Raw genomic sequence first — 13,255 nt, forward strand, 5'->3', positions numbered from 1 at the left:
CATAACTGTGTGAAATCTAGATAGAATAACGAAAATGGATGATTAAGGGCCATGCCTGACGTTATCACTCACAGCTAATGTGGTGCACTACCCTGTGTATTGGTGAACTGATCACCTATATGCTGGATTTAGCCCTAATATTACATTATCAATCACTGATTTATATGGTTTTTAAACCTAAAAACTAAAAGTTAGACTAAATATGTAACATCACCTGACACACTAGTTCTCACTAGTATTCTATATGCCATGCTAGATTGATGGTAAAACATGTGTTATACAGTTTTCGCTTATTCCACCAACCCCCCCCCCCCCCCCCCACCCCACCCCAAATGGGGGATAAAATGAAAGGATATCTTTGCAGGAAGCTGATTTTGAGGCTTGCAGCAGCTACAGTTGTGCTAAGAGGCACAGCCAGTCTCAGTTGCTCACTTTTCACTCCCTGACTGACAGCTTTTTCTTCTTGTCCTTATTCTACACACACAATTCTTCTTCTTTGCAATTCTATCCTTTCCCTTCACTGTTCCTGGCAGTAGAATACAAACATGATTTATTTCTGACAGTCCCTGACTCCCTATCTTTTTTTTCTGTCAGACACTGTAAGACCCAACCCTCCTCATTCACAGCCCAGCACAGAGTGACGTTCTGCTAGGACACTTCCCTGCAGGCTACAGCACTGATTGCCTTATCCATGTGAGCACACTTCTTCTTCCTCTTTAGTACTTTTTTCCCGCTGACATGTGCACCAAAATGGTGCTACACAATGTTTTACTGGATTCGTATGAAACTAACTTGAAAAGGTTTGGGTTCATCTGCCATCCAAAAAATAGCAAAGTTCAGGCCAAACCCGGTTCAATACCAACTGGTTCGCTCATCTTTACTTAGTTCCAGTATCTAGGTTACTTTACCATTAAACCGCAGGAATGTACATATGGGGTTAATTATCACAGATCACCCGGTCAGATAAATCAATGATATAGTCATCATGCCACCAATATCACTGTCTCTGCACAGGATGGTTAGTCTGTAGGAGCAATGAAGGTCACAGCGCTAGGAGAAAGTATAATGTGAGCCAAGAATACAATGTCTGTCAGTGACAATGGTGACGCTGTCGTGGAGCAAATAGAAGAGTTTATTTTATCTATAAATACTGTTTTGATGAAGATGAAATATTAAGGGTACTTTCACACTAGCGGCAAGGAACTCCAGCAGGTTGCTATGGCGGGTGAACAACCTGTCGGATCTGTGCTGCCGCTAGTGCACGCGTGCCCCTGGACTACCGATCCGGCCCAATTGACTAGAATTAGGGCGGGCCGGAGTTCCGGCGGCAGCACGGCAAACATGCCAAGAGGCGGCCGGAATAAAACTGCGACATGTCGTAGTTTTATTCCGGCTGCCTCTCGGCATGTTTATAGTCAATAGGGTCGGAGCGGTAGTCCGGGGGCACGCATGCACTAGCGGCAGCACGGATCCGACAGGCTGTTCATCCACCAGAACAGCCTGCTGGAGTTCCTTGCCGCTAGTGTGAAACTAGCCTAATATGTCCACATACATTATAAAATTATTATATGGAGCATCGTTACTTCTCCCCATGTCACTCTGGACTCTCCCGAAGTGTGGGTGGAGGTGTGAATACAGTCATAACAAGCAAGGTTCAAGGGGACAATTCATCTTCACTGCTCTGGGAGTAAACAAGGCTCTTCTTTTCCTTACATCCACAATACTTTTCCTCCATGGATCTCGGTCACAGTTATTCTCATAGAAATATAATTTGGTCGTGTAGGAGATCAAACATAATTCCACCCAAAAAATATATTCTCTTATTGGCTGTTTAAGGTCCATGAATAACATTCATTACATATGGGAAAATGGTTTCTCTTCTGTATGAATTCTCTCATGTACAGCAAGATATGATTTTTGGGTAAAACCTTTTCCACATTCTGAACATGAATACGGCTTCTCTCCTGTGTGAATTCTCTCATGTTTAACAAAATATGATTTATCTGTAAAACATTTCCCACATTCTGAACATGAATATGGTTTCTCTCCTGTGTGAGTTCTCTCATGTGTAACAAGGTTTGATTTATCTTTAAAACATTTTCCACATTCTGAACATGAATATGGTTTCTCTCCTGTGTGAATTCTCTCATGTATAACAAGAGATGACTTTTGTGTGAAACATTTCCCACATTTTGAACATGAATACGGCTTTTCTCCTGTGTGAGTTCTCTCATGTGTAACAAGGCACGATTTATCTTTAAAACATTTCCCACATTTTGAACATGAATACGGCTTCTCTCCTGTGTGAATTCTCTGATGTGTAACGAGATATGATCTCCGAGCAAAACATTTCCCACATTCTGAACACCAATATGGTTTCTCTCCTGTGTGACTTCTCTCATGTGTGGAAAGATCTGATTTTTGTATGAAACATTTCCCACATTCTAAACATGAATATGGCTTCTCTCCTGTGTGAATTCTCTCATGTTTAACAAGATATGGTTTCAGTGTAAAACATTTCCCACATTCTGAACATGAATATGGTTTCTTTCCAGTGTGAATTCTCTGATGTGTAAAAAAATTAGATTTATGTGTAAAACATTTCCCACATTCTGAGCAGGAGTGTGGCTTCTCTCCTGTGTGAATTCCTGTGTATGTGGTAAGACCTGAGCTTTTTGTAAACTCTTTACCACACCTTTCCCCCTCTTTCTGACCTGTACTTGTGGTAACAATCTGTGATTGGTCAGGAGAAGGTTCCTCATGATTGGAAAGATTATACGATAGATCTGTACTGTGAAGTCCTGGATGTACATTAAGGATTATGAGGTTTTCCCCTAAACGCTGCGTGATATCTTCATCCTTTTGTGATATAAAGTTTCTCTCAGAATTCTTACTGGGATTTTCTGTTAAGAAAAAATTTAGAAATTGTGTGGTTTTTTTTTAACTAGAGAAACTTATAACATTCCTATTAGGCTGTAAGTGGATCCAACAGGAAGGAGAAACATAAGCCATTTTCTTTACGCCTGGATTTGTGGGGGGAAAAAAACACCAAAAAGTCCACATAAGACTGAAACAACTAATAACAGAAAATTTTCCACAGTTACAATTAATGGACCAATATTTTGTTGGCAATGTGTGGGCAGACTGCGGCCACCCCTCTCTGCTGTTTCCATCGCTGCAGGCAGTGGTTTCTCTGGGATATATGGAGGTGCACTAGATAGCAAACATCACTGGCACTGCTCCTTTTAATGGGAGTACCATCTGTACATGATTCAATCAAAGAGCAGTGGATGTAGCATTTGTCAGTGGCAGGGTACATATATGTTGTATCCATCAGGAAACAGCAGCTGGATGTGGTAGGAGTACCTCCACCAGCTTTAGCTTCCTTTAAATGGGATTACCACCTGTTCTTGGAGGAGACAACACAGTGTAAAGGAGGCGGGGGTACCTTCTGTACAGGGCCATGTCCTCAGCTTTGTATAGTGAACTGTACAGGAGATGGAATGCTTACAGCTGGATATTAGATTACTACCACCACCACCATCATCATCCTGAGCTGATTTTAATAGGAGATACAACCTGTCCTTGGAGGACAAGGCTATTCCAATTGCATCTGGGAGTACCACCCTTCTATGCAGGGCAATTGTGACGATCAGAGTGGGGGAAAAACTTCACAATAAACACAGGAGGGAAGGAAGGCAGTAACTGGTCCTGGAAACTAGGGAAGAAACAGGTTACCTCCTACACAACCCTTGTCAATTTAACCCACGAGTTGCCAGTCTCTCCGATCTCCTGGTACCTGCCACCGGAATGTCCGTGACAGCAATACACTCAGCTGTGTACAATCTATATATATATATATATATATATATATATATATATAAAGGATGAATACAGTATATGTGTGCATGTATGTTCCACGATCACTCAAAAACGCAACCATTGATTTTAATGAAACTTGTTATACACATGCCTTGCTACCTGGAAAGAAATCTTGTGGGGGTCATTCGCTCCTACACAGCAGCTGCATGGAGTGTGTATGCTCCAACAGTTTTTGCTACACACATATTGCTCTGTAACTCAAAAACTCATCGACCAATTTCTACTAAACTTGGTACACAAATCACTTACTATCTGGGAAAGAATACTGTGGAGGTAACATACCGGTACACAATGAGTTTCTCTGTCTGTTCTTTATGCGCAACCAAAAGACTGGGCTGATCTTCACCAAATTTGGCACACAGGTACATCAGTTGTCCTGGAAGGTTTTAGACTGGGTCTCAGCTCTCTAGGACGTACCGTTCCCGGGATATTCCCAAAAAATGACCTGCATTAACCAATACAAGCCTGCAAGTCTTTCTCTTCATATTACAACTGCCATGTGTCGCGCGATAATCTTTATAATGGCTGTCTCTGGTGTTGCACTGTGACTGCGACGCAACAGTGGCAGAAAAATCCATCTTGGATGAATTTTTTGCAACTGTCGTGTTGCAGTTGCAGCACATCACAGTGCGACACCATAGCCTATCGTTATAAAAATTGTTGATACAAAATCTTGCGCGACACATGTCATCATGTAGCCCTGGCATTAAAGGGGCAGGGCGCTGTGAAGGTCACCGTTAAAGGGGTGGACACTCTGGAGGTCACTGTTAAGGGGGCAGGGGCTACTATTAAAGGGGCAACTGCTGTGGAGGTCACTGTTAAGGCAGCAGGGTACTGTGGAGGTCACTGTTAAGGGGGTGGGCCCCTGAGGAGGTCACTGTCAAGGGAGTGGGGTGCTGTAAAATTCACTGTTAAAGGGGCGGGCTGCTGTGAAAGTCAAAGTTAAGGGAATGGGCTGCTGTGGAGTTCCCATTTTGAAGTGGCGGGGCACTGTGTGGGGGTCAGTGTTAAGGGGTGGGGGACTGTGGAGTTCACTGTTAAAGAGGTAGGGTGCTGTAGAGGTCACTATTCTGGGGGATACTGTCGATATCTTTTAACGTCACACACAAACATTAAATGAAGTAGATGAAATATACCCGAGCAAAGCCGGGTCCTTCTGCTAGTATCTTATATAAGAAATGAAGCATTTTCAGCAGGACATTACAGGACTACCACCACCACCATCCTGAGCCACTTTCAATGGCTCAACTAATAAAGTTTTGCTTCCCATAAAGCAGATCCTGGATTTGAGACCCAGCAATACTCCCCTCAGCACCTCCATCCCTTCCACAGGACTCCTTACAGCTCTGCTGAAGGGCCCTTCCCTGAGGAAATCCCCATCCCTATGACGGGACTCCTTACAGTGCAGCAGAGCCGGTGAGGGCGAGGACACGATCAGGTCAGTTACTGAGTCTGCATTTTGGTTTCTATTCTATTTCTATTGATTGCCCAGACCAAACTCCACGTGTGATCCCAGCCTTATAAAGCTTTCTATAAGTTCCTGACAGAATCCAGGATTCTGCTCTACACCCGGTCATGACTTATATATAAACGTCCGACCATCTCTGACAACCAGCCCTGCACTCTTCCGACACATTTTACCCTTCAACACCAACTGGACAACACTTTCATTTAACAAGTTTAAAATTCTCGCCTGGTCTCTCCAATATACTCTTTATGGCATTCACAGGTAATTTTATAAATCACTCCTGATGTGCGACAGGTGATCCACATTTGAAACCTCTTCTAGTGAACTTAATGGTGCCTCCTGTTTAGCATTTATGGTTCACCTATAAGCAAGTTTCTTTGCTCTACTGTCCTGATATTTCCCCCGATGAGTCTTGAAAGGCGAAACATGCATGTTGGGAATAGGATAGGGTTTTTTTTAAGGCCAGTTTTTGAGGACAAGGTTCCAGACGGGGTCGCTCTTTTTAGGATGAGTGCCCCGTGGTGAGGTTGCTCTATTTTCTAGCTATCAGGGCCAGCCTATCAGTTATACCATAGGGCCGCAATAGGGATCATCTTCTGCCCAACTCCGTCATAAACCTATTTGTTGCAGCTCTTTGGACTACATCAGCGAGAATTTTCCCTTCTCAAGGACAACGTCCGCACTTTTGAACCAATGAAATGGTAGTACAATGGCTATCTTTAAGTGCCGCCGTGCACTCTAATTGTTACTACTGCTGAACTTCCTGCACTTTGTGTATCGCTTGACGGGAAGTGATATTTAGCATTCTTCTGATTATGTATTTTGAGTGTGCATCTTTATAATCACGTATTATCTAAGGGCTGATTACTTTAATGATAATATTATAGGTTATATTTAATTCATAGAATTGGATTACTTCCGTTAGTTTACTGAATACTTGGTGATCTGTGATAATTGCATGGCGCCATTTGATATTGGCTTATTTTTCTTTAACAAGATAATGTGCCATGAAGCAAAGCGCACGTCTCAGGATGAATTTATGGACATGACAATGAGGTGTAAAATGCCAGTCTTAATTAATGGCCCCCATTATTTTTTTATTGTGTAAATGTGGCATCTCCTATTACACAGATACTGACAGCAGGTCTGGGGTCTTTGTGAGGCCTCTGGGCGCCATTGACCTGATTGAAACCCCACAATTACTTTTTTGGGTGCCTGTGGCCATAAAGCTGGAGACCGACCCTCTTGTCAACCACTTAGATGTTGCTACACATATGATGGACATTTCCATTAGGAGTCCAGTGTATTCATCAGATATGGGCTCCCCCCCCCCTCATACTACTGACTGACAGTAATAGGGAAAAAGCTGTCAATCAGCGGCAGGTGGGCAGTAAGAGCCTCATCTCCGGACTCCTAGCACTCACACTGCACTGCCACCATCAGGGACTTATCCAGAACTGCTGCAGAGTCACACATAGACCAGAGACATCAGCCTGTCACCGCTCAGAGAGGGGGCATAAGGGGGGAAAGGTTCCTTCATAGACCCTTATAGGAGACCCCCAGAAGACATGTTCCCGGAGAGCTGTATAGTGGGCACTAGATTATAGACATCAGCCGGTCACCGCTCAGAGAGGGGGCATAAGGGGGGAAAGGTTCCTTCACAGACCCTTATAGGAGACCCCCAGAAGACATGTTCCCGGAGAGCTGTATAGTGGGCACTAGATTATAGACATCAGCCGGTCACCGCTCAGAGAGGGGGCATAAGGGGGGAAAGGTTCCTTCATAGACCCTTATAGGAGACCCCCAAAAGACATGTTCTCGGAGAGCTGTATAGTGGGCACTAGATTATAGACATCAGCCTGTCACCGCTCAGAGAGGGGGCATAAGGGGGGAAAGGTTCCCTCCATAGACCCTTATAGGAGACCCCCAGAAGACATGTTCCCGGAGAGCTGTATAGTGGGCACTAGATTATAGACATCTGCCGGTCACCGCTCAGAGAGGGGGCATAAGGGCGGAAAGGTTCCCTCCATAGACCCTTATAGGAGACCCCCAGAAGACATGTTCCCGGAGAGCTGTATAGTGGGCACTAGATTATAGACATCTGACTGCTGATATCACAGCCTAAGGTCTAGTTCTATAGTTCTATAGAAATATCCTGAGACCAACATGTCCCTCTGTGACTAGTGGGCAGAGTTGTCAGGAGACCTTGTGTGTTGTCAGATGTCTCCTCAGTTCTTGCCCCCAGCCTCATATATGAAATATAGAAGTAAGATAAGGAGCTTTCTTCTCCGCTGTTATTATTGGGGGATTTCTTCACTAATTTATTTGATTTAAAGGAAATCACCAAAATATCAGGATTATATTGTAATATCTGCTGACGAGCCCAAAGTGATGCTTAACGCTAGAGCAGCAGCCGGTGATCAGATTCTCCTCCTGCCCTGAAGGCACCAAGGACAGAATCTGAAGTCACTTTCCCCATTCATGATTCCATACCTGTGGTGACATCTCCTGGAATGTCCTCCTCCACCTCACTCTTACATGGGGGATCACCCATCATCCTTTCTTCTTCATCCTCCACTTTAATATCAGTCAGATCTTCCCCCCGATTTGTCATCTGTAACAATTCAGTACAATACAGCAGACAGGTGGGAAATCTAACCGATCCACTGAAGAGACCCCCACAATCTATGACCCCTCTATGACTGCAGGACCCCCCTATATAGATGTGTACAGGGATCAGCTCCATCTACCTGAGGGTTCTCTGGGACCTTCTCCTCTGGACAGTCTTGGGAATACAGACGGGGACATCTCTCTTGGGGATTTCTCCTCTTGGATCCATCTGTGGAGACACAAGCACACAGTGACTGAACACATGGCCTCCTGTAGATCTGTCTATAGATCAGACTCTTCTCTCAGCTCCTTCACTTCTAGGTTTAGTGATCGGAGGAAATAACACTGGAGGGTTTCCTGATATCTCCCTCTGACAGAAGCTCCGACGTCAAGCTCTATACCAGGGGTGCACAACCTATTTTGGTCTGAGGTCTGCATTGTCACATTGTTCTGCCTCCTGGGGACACCCAAAAAATTTTGCTACTTAAACTGTAAAAGTTTACTGCAGGAAAACTTTAACTTGTTTTTCATCATTAATATTTAGTTTATACGTTGATGCATTCCTATAGGAATACCACACAGGAGGCCCGATTCTGTAAAAGCACACAGATAGAGCAGCTGATTATGAACGGTTCCTTCCTGAGGAGAAGAGCTTCATTTACATTGCTACGACCATCACGCATCTTCCTACAGATTCATTGTTTCTGGACAGCAGAGCGTTGTTCACAGATTTAATGTGCTGCATGACAGATCATTTCACCCAGTCGGCAGCGCACTTACATAGGCCGATTATCAGGAACAAGCATTCGTAGTAACATTCGTACCGGATAACCTACAATCAGGCTGTGTAAACCCGCCATTGGATTGCCAATTAATTCATACTAAAATTTCCATGCAACACTGCATGATTTGAATGGCACAGAGGCCTACTAAAAAGAAAGTAACAGTCATGAAAAATAGGAGAAAATTCCTCATGACAGGATTGAGCGTACAAACCTATGCTGTTGTGCAGCTTATTTCTGTACCCTGCTCAATAAACAGAACAAGGGTTACATACCAGTAACAGTTAAATAGCATATACTGCACAATACAGGACTACAGAGATGTTAATTAGAGGTTAGTAATTAGTCAAATCAACTTTAGGACTGCAAATATAAAAGCAACTGGGTGTTGATTTCAGCAACTTTTTATTTAAGAAGCTCTGAATAAAATCTAATTGAACATTAAATTTAAATGTTAAACAAAAATGTCTGAGATACATTTTTGAGGTATTTTTCCTGCAGAGAACTTCTACAAAATGCTGTGTTTGAAAAACATACCCCAGTTGAAATAAAATTCATGTGTGCCCTTTATTCAAAAATTTCAAAAGACTCAGCCAGCTTATGCAGCTGGTATTTTTTCTGCAAAAACACAGCAATGCAAAAAAAATAAAAAATACAAAAATGCCACAAAAAACGGTGTGAAGCCAGCCTCAAATCAATGTGACATATGAGAGATGCGGATTTCACACTTCCATGTCCTTGATGACAACTATAGTTGTCATCAAGGACAACTTGGTCTTTCCACATGCAACATCTCTCAAGTGCAACTCTTAAGTGCACAGACTGAATTATACCAGAATTGGACCACAACCTCCTGAAATACCCCCACATCCATTCACCCAGCAAGGAACTATTCATCTCTTCCTCCATCTTACCTTCTCATCTGACCTCTTGCACGAACCTGTTTGCAAACATAAAACACTTCCTTCTCAAACACACACAGACATCTCCTGCCCTCTCTTATTCTCATCTATTAACACTTTCTCTGTTTCTCCTTACTGATGGCGATATCTCTCCAAATCCAGGACCCCCTCAGCAAATCCCCACTATCACCTCCATGTCCTACTACAAATCTCCTTCTACAAATTTCTGCAACCCCTTAAACCTAATTACCATTCCTCTGACCCCTGCTCCTTTGGTTCCTCTTGCAGGAGCATTATGGAACGCGCGCTTCGTCTGTAACAAACTGTCGTACATTCATGAACTGTTCATCTCTCAAAACCTTTCCTTTCTGGGTCTCACAGAAACATGGCTGACATCCTCTGACACCTCCTCCCCTGCTGCACTCTCTTATAGTGGATTTCAATTCACTCACACCCCCCGCCCCGGCTGCAAACATGGTGGAGGAGTTGGTCTTCTCCTATCAGACACCTGCTCCTACAGCCCAACTCAACTGCCACCCTCCATTACGCTCACCTCATTTAAAGTACACTCTGTTCGCATCTACTCTCCCTCCAACCTTCAAGTAGCAGTCATTTACCACCCTCCAGGCCCAGCCACCATCTTTCTTTACCACTTTAACACCTGGCTACTACATTTTCTTTCTGCCGACATCCCCACTATCATCATGGGTGACTTCAACATCCCTATTGACACATGCCACTCAGCCGCCTCTAAACTCCTGTCACTCTCTTCCTCCTTCAGCTTATCACAGTGGTCTTCAGCTCCCACCCACAGAGATGGTCACACTCTGGATCTGATCTTTTCCCGCCTCTGCTCCCTATCTAATCATTCTAATTCGCCTCTCCCCCTATCCGACCACAACCTACTCACCTTCTCTTCATTAGTCTCTTCTGCAGCTCCCCTGGTCCACACACTAGCACACCCCCGCAGGAACCTCAAACATCTTGACCTTCGCTTGTTTTCTGACTCTCTTCTCCCACTCTCTACCATCTGTTGCCTCCAAGACCCAGAAGCTGCTACCACCCTATATAACACCACAATAAGTACAGCTCTCAACACTGTTGCCCCCCTCACACACAACAAAATCCAGAAAATCAACAGACAACCCTGGCACACCAACCTGACCAAAAAACTCAGACAAGCTTCCAGGGCTGCTGAGCGGCGATGGAAAAAATCCCATTCTAAAGATCATTTCACTGCATACAAGCAATCCCTTCTCATATTCAAATCTTCACTCGCTGATGCAAAACAGGCCTACTTCTCATCTCTCATATCTTCCCTGTCACACAGCCCTAAACAACTTTTTAGCACTTTTAACTCCCTTCTCCATCCCCCAGCGCCCCTACCCTCTCCTCTCTTCTCAGCTGAGGACTTTGCCAAATATTTCAAACAAAAGATAGTCCACATCAGAGAAAGCTTTACTGCACAGTCCCCACAGACCCTCTACACAACTGCTCGGTCCTCTCCCCCCAAAACCCGCTTCTCCACCATTACAGAAGAAAAACTCTCCACTCTGCTCTCCAAATCTCATCTGACCACCTGTGCACTTGACCCAATCCCATCCCACCTCATCCCTAACCTCACCGCAGTGTTTATCCCAGCCCTAACTCATCTCTTCAACCTATCACTAAACTCTGGTGTCTTCCCCTCCGCTTTTAAGCATGCTACCATTACACCCATCCTCAAAAAGTCTTCACTTGACCCATCTTCCTTGTCCAGTTATCGCCCCATATCACTTCTTCCGTATGCCTCAAAGCTACTTGAACAACATGTCCATTCAGAACTGTCCTCCCACCTCTCCTCCTGCTCCCTCTTTGACCGCCTACAATCTGGCTTCCGACCCCACCACTCGACCGAGACTGCCCTTACCAAAGTCACCAATGATCTACTGACAGCCAAAACCAAGAAACAATACTCTGTCCTCCTTCTCCTTGACCTGTCCTCTGCCTTCCACACTGTTCACCACTCCCTTCTGTTGCAAACTCTCTCATCTCTTGGCATCACTGACCTGGCCCTCTTCTGGATCACATCATACCTCACAGACCGGACTTTTAGTGTCTCCCACTCCCGCACCACCTCCTCGTCTCATTCCCTCTCTGTTGGTGTCCCGCAAGGCTCTGTCTCTATCTACACTTTTGGCCTGGGACAGCTCATAGAGTCCCATGGCTTTCAGTATCACTCCTACGCTGACGACACACAAATCTACCTCTCTGGTCCAGACATCACCACCTTACTATAAAGAATACCACAATATCTATCTTATATATCATCCTTCTTCGCCTCTCGCTTTCTTAAACTTAACATGGATAAGACAGAATTCATAATCTTTCCCCCATCTTGTTCAACCCCCCCAACAGACCTATCTATCATGATCAATGGCTGCACACTCTCCCCAGTCAACAAAGCCCGCTGCCTTGGAGTGACCTTGGATTCTGCCCTTTCCTTCCGACCGCACATCCAAGCCCTTTCCACCACCTGCCGCCTCCAACTCAAAAACATCTCCCGCATCTGTGCTTTCCTTAACTTTGAATCAGCGAAAATGCTTGCACATGCCCTCATTATCTCCCGCCTAGACTAATGCAACATTCTCCTCGGTGGCCTTCCATCTAGCACTCTCGCACCCCTCCAATCTATCCTCAACTCTGCTGCCCGACTAATCCACCTCTCACCCTATTATTCCTCTGCCTCTCCCCTTTTGCCAATCCCTTCACTGGCTCCCCATTGCCCAACGAATTCACTTCAAAGTACTTACAAATACATACAAGGCCGTCCATAACCTGTCCCCTCGCTACATCTCTGAGCTACTTTCCCGATACACCCCCACACGCACTCTCCGATCCTCACAAGACCTCCTTCTCTCCTCTCCTCTTATTGCCTCTTCCCACAATCGACTCCAGGATTTCTCCCGTGTATCCCCTACACTCTGGAACTCGCTACCCCAACATATCAGACTCTCACCTACAGTGGAATCCTTCAAAAGAAACCTGAAAACCCATCTCTTCAGACAAGCCTACAACCAGTGACCCTGCTGCCTCTATACCACCATGAGCAACTTAACCTGCACCTACTGTGTCCTTCTCCCATACCATGTAGATTGTAAGCCCTCACGGGCAGGGCCCTCTCTCCTTCTGTACCAGTTTGTAACTCATTTTGTTTATGATTAGTGCAATTGTCTGTATTATGTATGCGCACCCCTTATCTTATGTACAGCGCTATGGAATGAATGGCGCTTTAATAATAAATTATAATAATAATAAAATAGTTGACAAAGGCTCTGCATCATCCAAAATGCGTCGTATGTAACAACTGATGTTGTGATACAAAAGTATTGAAGAAAGCGAGTGCCAGGATTATCTGCTCTCAAAAGACTGGAAATGCATCCCTTCCACGTTGTGAGGGTTAAAACTCCATGTTTGTATTTCATACTGCCATTTTTTGTGTAATGAACTGTGAGCTTCTTGTGGAAAGTTACTGTAACTTCAAGGTCACTTCTTGCCCCCACCGCTTGTTAGAAAGGAATCTTAACAAACACTAGGAGTATTAGTATGTGGCTAGCACCCACAGTTAAGAT

The 13,255-nt window shown here is 44.5% G+C and overlaps 1 pseudogene; it reads right to left on the reverse strand.

Annotated features, from left to right (window-relative positions):
- Positions 1 to 13,255, reverse strand: part of LOC122924998 — a 67,548-nt pseudogene that overhangs the window by 16,765 nt on the left and 37,528 nt on the right.

This window comes from Bufo gargarizans, chromosome 1, assembly GCF_014858855.1.
Source record: "Bufo gargarizans isolate SCDJY-AF-19 chromosome 1, ASM1485885v1, whole genome shotgun sequence".
Lineage (NCBI taxonomy): Eukaryota > Metazoa > Chordata > Amphibia > Anura > Bufonidae > Bufo > Bufo gargarizans.